The following is a 12853-nucleotide window of genomic DNA, read 5'->3' on the forward strand; positions in this document are numbered from 1 at the left end:
CTGGGCCTGCAAAATTAATTTTGCGTGGGTCACTTAGCCTGTATTTTAAGGCAGACCATCCCACATATGTCCTGTGAATTTCATAACTGTGCAGTTTATACCTATAATGAGGTAACGACAGACAGAAACCGGGATCTTACTTATTATTTGTATTTTACATCATGAGAGTGTGAGTGTGGGTCCTATGAGACAGGATTACCGTGTGAGGGAAAATGAGGAGGGAGCTGGAGGAGGTGGGAGGGCCATCCTGGGTATGCAAGCGTGATTCTGAGTGAGAAACTCTTCTAGCCTGATTCAGGCTCCTAATGTAGCTGAGAATGACCATCACCATTCTTCAGGTGGGTGTGGGTCCCAGAGAGGCTGGACATCTGTTGGAGGTCACACAGCGTAGTGGGGACAGAGCCAGGAAGGAAGCTGGGATCCCCTTTCTGTGACTTCCAGGCCCTACTCACCTGCTGGGCAGCTGACCTTAAGAGCCCCTAGGTTGATAACCTGGGGATTCTCCACAAAAAGCAAACGATCCTTCTGGGAGAACATGGCAGGAAACTGGGACAAGGTCTCTCCCAGTTTATCCTGTTCACAGGTCCAACCTGAGAGGTGAGACAGAGTCCCCTGGTCCGCCCACCATAACTTAAAGTGATATTATCTCCCAGAGTTTGGGTGTATCTTTACATTTAAAAAAGTCTGAATTTCCTTCCTTCCAAAAGACTTTATTTATTTATTTATCAGAACAAAGTTATTTATTTATTTATTTATTTATTTATTTATTTATGTCAGAGAGAGAGAGCACAAGCAGGGAGAGTGGCAGGCAGAGGGAGAAGCAGACTCCCCGCTGAACCAGGAGCCCAATTCAGGACTCGAACCCAGCACCCTGGGATCATGACTGGAGCTAAAGGCAGTTGTCTAACCGAAGGATCCACCCATGCATCCCCCAACATTCTGTATTTTCTAAATATCTACTTTTATAGTAACGATTTTAGAAATTTCCCAATAAATCATCAACTATTTCTACTGAAAAAACGCAAAGGGGTTTTGGAACAAGGTAAAAGGGGAGGAGGATCACATTTTGTTGCCAGGAGCCGGGGGCCTGCTGGACCAGGAGAGGCAGGACAGAGCACAGAACCTGAGAGAGACTGATTTTCCTCCTGCAGGTGGGAGGGTATTAAATTTCAGATCTGCTGCATGACAATACCTTAAAGCACCCTTACTTCATTAAACCCCTCCCACACCCAGGGGTCTGTGGCTCTGTTCTTCTGGGTCTTCTCATTCTAGGGAAATTTTTTCAGTGCACGTTTTCATTTGAAATGGTGACGTAAATCTTTTTAGCGGTTGGCAACATGGGTTAACTTGCAATCGGAAGATCTGTATAGAACAAGTCTTTGGTTTCTTTTCTTTTCCTTAGGGTCTTGCAAATATATCTCGGGGGTCTTTCAGATTTTTTTTTTCCCGTTTAACAGGAACCTGAATACTGTTTGAGAAAGCTTGTTTTGCTGTTCTTGGAGTTCCTGTGACTGAAGGGTTCGCTGGGTCTAGGTGCTACTGGAGAAACTCAGCCTATCTGGAGTGTGAGTGTGAGTTATGAGTGTGTGTGTGTGTGTCTGGCTATATACGCACTTGTGGGTGGCATGTGTGTACACGCATGCGTGTGTGTGGTACGTATGGATAGCGTTTGTTATAAGTGTGTGTCTTCTGAAGTACAAGTATGGCTCTGTTTCTTCTTTCTGTAGTGAGTACACTTTCCCCGGAGGGTTCTCTCTCTCTTTTTCCTTCAAAAGGTAGACACCGGAAGTGTGTCCCTCTTGCGGCTCAGGATGGGAAGACTATAGCTCCTCTGGGTCTAGCAGAGCAGTGGTGGTGCCCTTCCCACCTCCCGGACCCCACCTGGTCTTCCACTCTGATGACGGAGGCCACTGCTGGATCCTGGTGATGACCTTCGGGTCTGTCTCTGGCAGATGTGGGGCAAATCAACATGGACCTCTACTCTGGGGACTCCATGGAGACCCGTGGCCCTTCAAGGACTGGAAAGAGGATGAAAATGAAGGTGGTGGGGGCCGGGGGGGGGTTTGTGAGTCTGACAAATGGCATGGGAACAACCTATCTGAGAAAATCTTCACCTGGATTCCTTTCCCATTCTTTATACCCAAATCCATTCCAAATGGCTCAAAGACTTCTGTGTAAAAACTACAAGCATAACAATTCTACAACAGAATGTAGGTGGATGTATTCATGACGAGAGGCTAGGCGAGGCCTTGGCGAACAGAGCACAGAAGTCAGCCACTCTGAAGGAGAAGAGGGTTAACACAGGCCCCAACTGTGGGCAAAATACCAGTAAACAGAGTAAAAACATCAAACTTAAAAAAAGGCATTTGCCAAACAAAGGCCTGCGTTCCTTAATTTGCAGAGAGATCATATAAATCAATGAAAGAGGTGAATCCTCCTATGGGACCATTGACAAAGGACATCAGTGGGTGTCCTTTCACAGAAAAACAAGTGGCCCCAAATCCTGCAAAGATTCTAATTCTCACCTATAATTAAATACAATCTTAAAGAACCAGGTGCCTCTTTAAATTTACCATACTGTTGGAAACTAAAGGGTTGATGGTATCTGATGTCGATGAGGACTTTGGGAAACAGCTGCTTTCATAAGTTGATGGTTAGAGTACAAATTTGTAAGGATCTTGTAGGACCATTTGGTAATACAGTGAAAGCAAAATTTTATTTATTTATTTATTTTTTTAAAAAAGGTTTTATTTATTTATTTGACAGAGAGAGAGACAGCAGGAGAGGGAACACAAGCAGGGGGAGTGAGAGAGGGAGAAGCAGCCTCTCTGCCGAGCAGGGGGCTGGATGCGGGGCTCGATCCCAGAACCCTGGGATCATGACCTCAGCCGAAGGCAGAAACTTCACCGACTGAGTTACCCAGGAGCCCTTGTTGATTTTTCAAACAATGTGTACATATGGATTTTATTTTTAAAAGATCAATAAGAGGCTGTTTTGTGCCCTTGGTGTGGGGGGACTTACCTCTCATATTTATAATCCTAATTTCTATAGCACCTACCATGGAAGCAAATGCCTCCTGTATTGCTAGGTACATATCCACTCCAGGGGTTGTAAATAAGTTGTTCTGTGTATAAAAAAACGAGCCTGTTTTTGATCTTCCAAAAGGAAAAAAAGAAGATAAAAAAAGAGGCTACCTGGGCAGTGGATTTATGGAATTAAAAAATGTTTCCATATATACATTGAGAAATGTTATTAGAAAACAGGGTTAAAACACATGACATACACAAAATAACAGATCCCAATTCAGACGTTAATATCCTTCTACACTTAAATTTCTGGTCTTCAACCCACAGGGTACAGATTGTGGAATAATTTCCTTGGTTCACAATACATCTCTAACTCCTTTTCTCAGAAGAAAGAGATAAGCCTGGTTTTGTGATATTTTCACCTCTTTCTTTTTTTTTTTCACATGACTAACAAGACGTGAACACGGCTTTTCTAACCAAACTGACATGAAGTTGTTTCTAGCCCCTGCTGAGGAGGGCTGGTTTTCTGGCATGGAGATCTTGCCAGGGGTGACATCCGATTCGAGATGATGCGCCAAATGCAGAGACTTGGCGGCAAACACAGGTGGCTTGAACTGGGGGGAGGGGAGCCCATCCAGTTGGGTTTTCTGGATTGCTCAAGTATCAAAGCCAGAGTGGCTCCAGGGCCCCCTTTCCCCTGTTGGCTGCCCACGCACACTCTGGAGTCTTCCAAGATTGCTCCTTGTGGTTGAGTAGATATAGAGGTGCTTGTGGGAAAACAGCTAGGCTGGGAGTTGCAAATCCCAGCTCTGAACGTGATCAGGTGCTCAGAGAACTAAGCTAGGAAGGCCCCCCATTATTGGCCACATACCCTCAAGTTCTAGCCTCAGGCAACAGCTGTTCCCTGGGCGTCCGCCCAATGCCAGGTGCTGTGCTGGTGCTGGGCACACAGGTGCCCAATTCAAGTACCAGATGCAGCCGGGGCGGGGGGGGGGGGGGTCGGGGGGGCGTCTCAGTGTGAACTGGAGCTCTCTGGATAGGACCTATCCTCCCTCAGTCCTGGAAGAGGGTATTTGTTGGTAGGTTGGAGCTCCTTTAGGGCAGCCATCGTGATGAGGAGGACTCTTGGGAGGTCCGATCTCAGGATGAACAATGAGAAAGGGGCCTTAGTGAAGTAAATAATACCTAGAGGGTAGAATTTCAGTGGCTCAAGACTAGGGCTGATTTCCTCACTGATACATTTTCTTTACAATAAAATAGCTAAGGGAGGCTATTAAAGTATGTATTTCCCTCACCCCCATCCCCCAAAAGCTCTCTTTGTTTTGAGAGAGAAAAAGGGCAACCTGTAAGCATTTTTAAAGGTGTTTTGATGGACTTGAGTGTTTCCCCAAAATGTTTGCTAGGGACAAAGGGGATTCTAATGGAGTTCTAGCACTACCTAGTGGTGGCTGGAGAGAGATTGAGGAGCTGGGAAGAGGAGGGGAGAGATGGGGACACGGGGTGGTTCCTGCTCACTCTGCTGAGAGAAAACTTCCTACTGGCTATCCTCAGTGGGCAGAGAGGCTCCCCTGAAGGGTCTTTGGGTGAAGGTCGGAACAAGGTCACCTCTCTTGGAAAAGGTGGCTAGGAGGGAGATGTCACACCACCAGCCATAGGGGAGAGATGCCTGGTCTAGGGGTGAAGGGCATTTGAAGTGACTGAAGGCTATTGGCTTATTGGGCATGCGCCTCCCGACTCCTGTCTGTCTTTCAGCTTCTTCCAGGAAGGACTTTTAAGTTTTTATGTAGGCATATTTATCATATTTTTCCTTTATGATTCTCTGGTCTTTGCAATATTCTTAGGAAGGCTTTCCTGACAAGTAAAGGTCTTTTATTTTATTATTATTTTTTTAAAAAGATTTATTTAGGGGCGCCTGGGTGGCTCAGTGGGTTAGGGCCTCTGCCTTCTGCTCGGGTCATGATCCCAGGGTCCTCAGCAGGGAACCTGCTTCCTCGTCTTTCTCTCTCTGCCTGCTTCTCTGCCTACTTGTGATTTCTGTCTGTCAAATAAAATAAAATAAAATAAAAAGATTTATTTATTTGGCAGAGAGAGACAGTGAGAGAGGGAACACAAACAGAGCAAGTGGTAGAGGGAGAATAGGCTTCCCACCGAGCAGAGAGCCGGATGCGGAGCTCCATCCCAGGATGCTGGGATCATGACCTGAGCCCAAGGCAGATGCTTAGCGACTGAGCCACCCAGGTTCCCCATATTTTATTTTTATATGTATATTTTTAAGTAGGCTCCACATGGGCAGTGCAGAGCACAACGAGGTGCTTGAACTCACGACCCTGAGATCAAGACCTGAGCTGGGAACCAGAGTCAGACGCTTAACTGATTGACCACCCAGGTGTCCCAAGTAAGGTCATTTAAAACATCTATGAGGCTTGGTGGCTCAGTTGGTTGAGCATCTGACTCTGGATCATGAATTCAAACCCAGAGTTGAGCTCTTCTCCGCTAATAATGGAAAAAGCAAACATCTGTGAGAGAAAAAAAGGTGCTGAGGTATTACCACCATTTTGATCATTAAAAAAATGTTTTTCAGTTTGGTTATTGTCAATTTATTTCATGTTCATTATGGTCATGTGCTGCCTGGCCAACTTCCAGGAGCTGAGCCAAAGCACCTGGGAGTCTTCAGGGTTTCTCAGAAGTTTTAAGGCTCAGGAGCCCAGTGAGGACACCTCTTCTGCAACAGGTGTCTTCCTCAGGTGGGGCACTTAGAGGAACCCCTTTGTGGGACAGGCACAGTAGCGCAGAGATCTGGATTCAGACCACCCCAGATGTCTCAACTTCCCTAAGCCTTGAGATTTTCATTTGTAAAATGGGGATGATGAAAATGAAATAATAATAATAATAATAATAACAATAGTACCTACCTCCCAGGGTTGAATGAATTACTACAGACAAATTGCTTAGATCAAGGCCTGGTCCATATGACTGAGTGCAGTCATATGGCCACTATTACTGAGCCAGTGGCCCTGGGCTGGGTCAAGAGGGATGCTGGACTCTTGAAGTCACTAGACAAGTTTCCTTGGCAGGGATCTTGTGCTTCTCTTCTGATGTTGGGTATTTTCCTTTCTGTGTGTAGCAGGGACCTTCGCTGTCCTTTTTTAAATTTTATCTTTAAAAGATTTTTATTTTTTATTTATTTACTTGAAAGAGCACAGAGGGAGAAGGAGAAGCAGACTCCCCACTGAGCAGGGGCCTGATATGGGACTTGATCTCAGGACCCCAAGATCATGACCTGAACCCAAGGCAGATGCTTAACTGACTAAGCTACCCAGAGGCTCCTCCACTGTCCTTTAGAAGCAACTTTGGGAGTACTTGTCCTCAGCCCTGGATTTTATCCATTGGCATGCTAGCCTCAGGACTTAGGTCTATGGGCTTTCTTTCTTTCTTTCTTTTTAAAGATTTTATTTATTTATTTGACAAAGAGTGAGAGATCACAAGCAAGCAGAGAAGCAGGCGGCGGGGTGGGCGGGTGGGGAGGAGGCTCCCCGCTGAGCAGAGAGTCCAATGCTGGCCTTGATCCCAGGACCCTGAGACTACGACCTGAGCCAAAGGCAGAGGCTTTAACCCACTGAGTCACCCAGGCACCCCAGGTCTATGGGCCTTCTAAGGGTCTGCTTAAGACTGGGAAAAAAATGATTTGGCTCCAAATTGTGATGGAAAAATTTCAAATTCAAAATTAATATTTACTTACTTGCCTACGAATGTTAGGCTTCATTAATCCACTTCATTAATCATTACATGAGTACTCATAAAGGGGCACCTCGGTGGCTCAGTGGGTTAATCATCTGCCTTCAGCTCAGGCCCTGATCTCAGGGATCGAGACCTGCATTGGGCTCTTTGCTCAGTGGGGAGCCTGCTTCCCTCTCTCTCTCTGCCTGCCTCTCTGCCTCTGTGATCTCTCTCGCTCTGTCAAATAAATACATAAAATCTTTTTTAAAAAATCATTACATGAATACTCATAAAGATTTCATTATGTTTAAAGACAATTGTAGGTTTTTCTCACTTGGCAAGAAATCCAACACATGCATGATTGCTTAGAAATAAAACCAATTGTAAATTCAGTGAGATACTTGTAGTCCAATGATTCCAAAAGCCAAATTTATAAAAATCCTTTCAAAATGTATAAGGCAGGAAAAATTATGTTTAATGCGGGTTGTAGTATATTTGAGTGTGTTGGAGCTGATACAGTTGAGCTCCAAGGATAAGAGTTTGGGGGTTTATGAAGATCTTACAATTGGTCACGGACCTGGGGGCCACCTCCCAGGGGGCAAGTCTGTCTATAGTTAGAATCATACAGTAAGTAGCCTTTTCACATATTTTCTCATTTAGTAGTATATATTTAAGTTTCCTCCATGTCTTTTCATGGCTTGAGAGCTCATTTCTCTTTAGCACCAAGTAATATTCTAGAGTCTGGGTGTACTCCTGTCTGTTTATCCATTCACCCACTGAAGGGCATCTTCATTGCTTCTGAGTTTTGGCATGATGAGTAAAGCTGCTATAAACGTCCTTGTGCAGGTTTTATGTGGATGTAAGTTTTCCATTCCTTTGGGTAAATATCAAGGAGTGTAATTGCTGGATTGTATGGTAAGAGAATGTTTTCTTATAAAAATCGCCAAATTGTCTTACAAACTGTCTGTGCCACGTTGTATTCCCACCAGCAACGAATAAGCATTCCTATTGCGCTCTGTATCCTCACCAGCATTTGGTGTCGTCAGTGTTCTGGATTTTGATTATTCTAATTAACGTGTATAGTATCTCCTCATTGACATAAGATGTGGGACATCTTGTCATGTGTTTATTTGCCATCTGTAGATCTTTTTTGGGGAAGGGTCTATGAGGGCCTTTGGCTCATTTTAAAAACCAGTTCTTTGTTTTCTTATTGTTCCATATTAAGAGTTCTTTACATGTCTTGGGTAACAGTCTTTTGTCAGATATGTCTTTTGCAAATATTTTTATCCTAGTCTCTTTGGTTTGTGCTTTATTCTCTTGACCATGTCTTTTGCAGAACAGAAAAATCTAATTTTAATGAAGTCTAGCTTATGAATTCTTTCTTTCATGGCTCATGCCCTTGGCGTTGTATCTGACAAGTCATCACCAAACCCAAGGCCATTTAGATCTCCTCCCTTATTATTTTCAAGGAGTTTTGTAGTCTTGTATTTTAGACCTCCATTTAGGTCTGTGATCCATTTTGAGTTAATTTTTGGGAAGGGTGTAAAGAATGGATTTTTTTGTTTTTGTTTTTGTTTTTTTTCTGCATGTGGCTGTCCACTTGTTCACGTGCCACTCGTTGGAAAGACTACCACCGCTCCATTGTATTGCCTTTGCTCCTTTTCAAAGGTCAGCTGACTGTATCTACATGAGTTTATTTCTGGGCTCTCTTGTCTGTTGCATTGCTCCTCTTGTTTAGGCTTTCACCAACACCGTGCTGTTGTGATTACAGTAGCTTCACAGTAAATCTTGAAGTTGGGTAGCGTCAGTCCTTCAACTCTGTTCTTCTTCAGTGTTGTGTTGGTTATTCCACGTCCTTTGCCTCTTCCTACACACTTAAGAATTGGTTTCTTGACACCCCCCCCCCCCACAGACAACTTGCTAGAATTTTTACTGGGATGCATTGAATCCATAGATCAAGTCAGGAAGAGCTGATATCTGATGATGCTGAGAACTACTGTGTGCTCAGCCCTAACCTTAGCCCTGGGAGGTAGGAAACTGGGATACACAAAAGCACAGGACAGGCTCCCCATGGTGCTGGCAAGGAAACTGCACCCCACATAGTGCCGGGCATACAGGTAGTGCTCAATAAATGGTCACAGGGTTAATAAGAGATGCTGAATTCCAAAGCGCCTGGGCCATGTGGTGCCCATTTCATGCTAAGATGGTAGCACAGACTCCCTTCCAAGGGACGTCCTGGCCTCAGGGAAAACTTTGTGAGAAAGACATTGTTGAGAAGGGAACAGGCCAGGTGGGCTGGTCTGAGCAAGTCTTCTGGTTGACAGGGTGGCTGTACTTATAGAAGAATTTGCTGACTTATTGATTCATTGATTCACTGAACAAATATTTATTGGGTATCTATTATATATCAGGCACTCAGAGATCTCCCCCTCTAACATGTCCAGCCACCTCTAACATGTCTAACAGTCAGGCAGGACAACCCTGTATAGATTTTCTGATGGCCTGATAACTATGGACTGGGCCTTGGGGGATGGTGGGGGGCCCGGTCTCCCAGCCTCGGAATGGTTGTGGTTTTTTCCTATCTTAAGGTTAGTTTCTTGACAGGGAGGAAGGTATCATGGTATGGTCTAGGGTGGTCTCAAGTTGCAGGGAGCCCGGCTTGGCCTCGATGAACCCCACTCTTGTTTGCCTGGTGCGGCCCCTCCCTGTGGCTGGTTCTGGGCCCAGCATCCAGGTGCTCAGGGAGGGACTTGTTATTTTGTCCAGTATTTTATTATTTATCAATGCGGAGACTCTTCAAGACTTGAACTGAAATTGGGGGAGAGTGAGAGAGAGGGAGGAGAACCAGCAGGAGGAGACAGACAAGGAACAAAAAGAGAAGAGAGACGGCCAGGAGAGAAAGTGACAAGAAGCAGAGAATGGCAGGCAGAAGGGGACAAAGACAAAGGGAGGGAGGGAAAGAGGGACAGACAGAGAGAGAGGGAGAAAGGAGTCAGCCTTAAGGGAGAGAAACGGGGGCTAGAGCTGTCGTCAAAGGAGCCCCAGTTCTGCCGGACATCGTTGCTTGGGCTCCCCCCTCTCCTACGCACTGCTGTGAGCACTCACAGCACCCCCTTGTGCACGCACCAGCACACACATGTACATACATGCAAACACGTGTGCACTAACACCCATCCCCTCGGGCACCGCCTTCGGAATCCATACCACTGGGGAGGCGGGGTTGCCACGGTGATAGGTACCAGAGCCCCACCTCATGGGTATTAATAGCTTCTACTGAAGTCACCAAAACAGTGATTTCATCCAGCCTTGTCTCCCCGGCAGCTTCCTCCTCCCTCCTCCCTACCAGGATGGGGCTAGATAGGACCCGTGGGGCCACACACGCCATTTCCCTGCCTCCTGGCAGCTGCCTTGGTAAAGAATGTCCTAAGACGCCTTGGGGATTCTGCCCCAGTGTCTGGAAGGGGACTGGCAGAGTTCGTTGATCCTTTGAGCCGGGTCTAACCACAGTCCCTGCCAGAAAAGGGTTTCTGAGACACAAGACCCTCCAAGGGCTTAATTCTCAGCTTCTCTGAGTCCCATGCGGTCACGCCTGCCTTCTCTAGGACTCTGCCTGGCCAGACACTTGCATCCAGTTGACACTTGACTGTGGCATCTCTTTCCACAGTACAGAGCTCCCTGGAAGGGCGAGGCCCAGGCCAGGGAGGTGGCTTGAGGTGCAACATTTCAGAGGCACTCCCTCGTGACCCCGAGAGCCAGCGCGAGGCGTCCCTTATCTTCTCCTGGTTCCCCAGATGCTCCCATTACCTCCTTAATCCTCTTGGGGCAGGGGAGCTTTCTTTCCTACTCTCAGTTCCCCGTCTGGGTCCCCGATTCCTCTTACCTTCCAGTGAGACTCCCTGGGATTGGGCTGCAGAGCCTGCGGCCGCCTCTGGGCTTCCCTGCCAGGCCCTAGTCTCTGGCCCTTACTTCCTCTTCCCTTTGACCTTCTCTGTCTCTTCCCTGCTTTACCCACAGTCCCAGCTTTAGACTATGTGGGCCTGTGACATCCCTACTGTCCTCTCCCTTTGGGGCCTCCATCATCCCACCCCCACCCCGGGGCCCATGCACCAGCTCCTCCTCCTTGGGGAAGGGAGGGGTGAGACCCCAGGGCAGGCCTGAGCCACGCCCCAGCCACCCTCTGCAAATCCTCCCAGGAGCCCCGCCCTTCACTCACACTCTAGGGGAATCAGTCTGGTCTATGCAGGCCTTCAGATTCATTCTGAAGTGACCTCACTGCAGCAGACTTCAGGGGAGTGTGTGCGTATGCGTGAGAGTATGTGTACGCTTGTGTAGAAATGAGTGTGCAAGAGAGTGGAGAGGTGTGTGTGTCAATGTGTGAGTGTGCTGTCATTCAGAGCCCATGGATTTCTTTTTTTTTGAGCCCATGGATTTCTGATGCATTAGTCACTGGTTGGGAGCCAGCCATGAGAAGATATGCCCATAAATAAGACAGCACCCCTGGCCCCCGTGTCCATTCTGCAGCTGGCTGGGCACGTGATCTTGGGCATTTAAGAGGCTGGAGGCGGGGATGGGGGCTGTCTTTCCCTTCAGACCCCACAGAGCAGCTGCCATGGATATTTCTAGCTTGCCTGGAGTCCCAGACATTTATGGATGTGATGCCTGCAATGGGTGGGGGTCAGGGGGCAGGAGATGGACGTAAAGAGCCTCACTCCCAGGGGTCTTGGTGGAGTTCTGCTAGAGGCAGGCAGATTCATCCATTTCACAAGTATTTTTTTGATAGACTGTCATGTGCCAGGTACTCCCCTAGGGGCTCGGGACATCACGGTCAGTAGAGTTGACCTGCCCCCTAGCCTCACAGAGCTTATGTTCTAGTCGGGGAGGCAGAACATAAATAAGAGGGAAAGGCTACTTTCACGCTAATCCCTCCCCGCCCAAAAGAACCCCGAATAATGGTGTGGAAAGTGGCCGAGGTGGTGGGGGTTCTTTAGTTGGGGTGGACAGGGAAGGTCAGGAGATGACATGTGAACTGTGCCTGAATGATGAGGAGCTATCTCATGGAGTCCTGAGGGAAGAACCTTCCCTACGAGGACCGATGAGATGCTTGTTGTAAGCTCACACCCTCACTGGATTCTGGATCGAAGTTGCTGAAGCCAGTTAGAGAACCAGAGGTGACCTAGCGGAGCAGGAAGTCCAATTGTTTGAGGGGACTGTGGCTCATCGTCTAGCCCAGCAGACAGGGAGGAGGAGATAGCCTATGACCACGCAGAAGGAGAATGGCTCACTTACCCCTTCCTGCAGGCTTCCTGGGAGCAGTACTGAGCTGGAGGATAAGATAGTCATGCAGATAGGCAACTTACTGAAGCCCCTTCCTCTAGGAAGTCTTCCGTGATTGTTAAGCGCGGCAGAAGCTCCGGTCCCCTCAAGTCTTACAGTTGACAGAACCGCTGGGTTCAGAGTTGGTGGTTCTCTCATGGTTTGTCCCTTAGATCTGTTCCCCCAGCTTGGCCATCAACCCAGTCTCCTCGGTCCCGCCCCGTATTCACCCCAAGGCCCCCAATGCAATGTGCGCAGACACCGGATAGCTGGGCTTCTGGTCCTGAGCCCCTGCCCCAGCGCACCCACAGATATAACTGCGGGCCGAGGGTCAAGTGCTCGCGTTTCTAACCTCACCTCACTCATCGAATCAACCATTCACTCCTCAAAAAAATTTTTTTTCTTGAGCTTTGCCTGTGGGCCAGGCCCTGTGGGGAGGCTGCGAAGTAGAGCTAACTCGCCCTGCTCCTGGCCCCCAGGGAGCTCAACATTCTTGCTGTTTCTCTCTTTTCCACACCAAGTCCCACTGCCCCTGAGAAGAACGCGCCCAAGTCCCCCCGCCCCGGCATCTACCTGACCCCTCGCCCCGGCCCGAGCCGGGCCCCCAGCGCCGCGGAGAACTTGTGGCAGCGGGAACGCCGCGCGCCCCGGGGACACATCTGGCTGGGCGGGCGCGCGCGTGTCACTAAGACGCTCATTCACCGGCGCAGCTGTCACCATAACAACCGGAGCCAGGGAATCCTGGCGACGGCGGCGGCCGGGGGGCTGGGGCGGCGGTCGCGGGAGGAAGCCAGCGG

This window comes from Meles meles, chromosome 13 (assembly GCF_922984935.1).
Source record: "Meles meles chromosome 13, mMelMel3.1 paternal haplotype, whole genome shotgun sequence".
NCBI lineage: Eukaryota > Metazoa > Chordata > Mammalia > Carnivora > Mustelidae > Meles > Meles meles.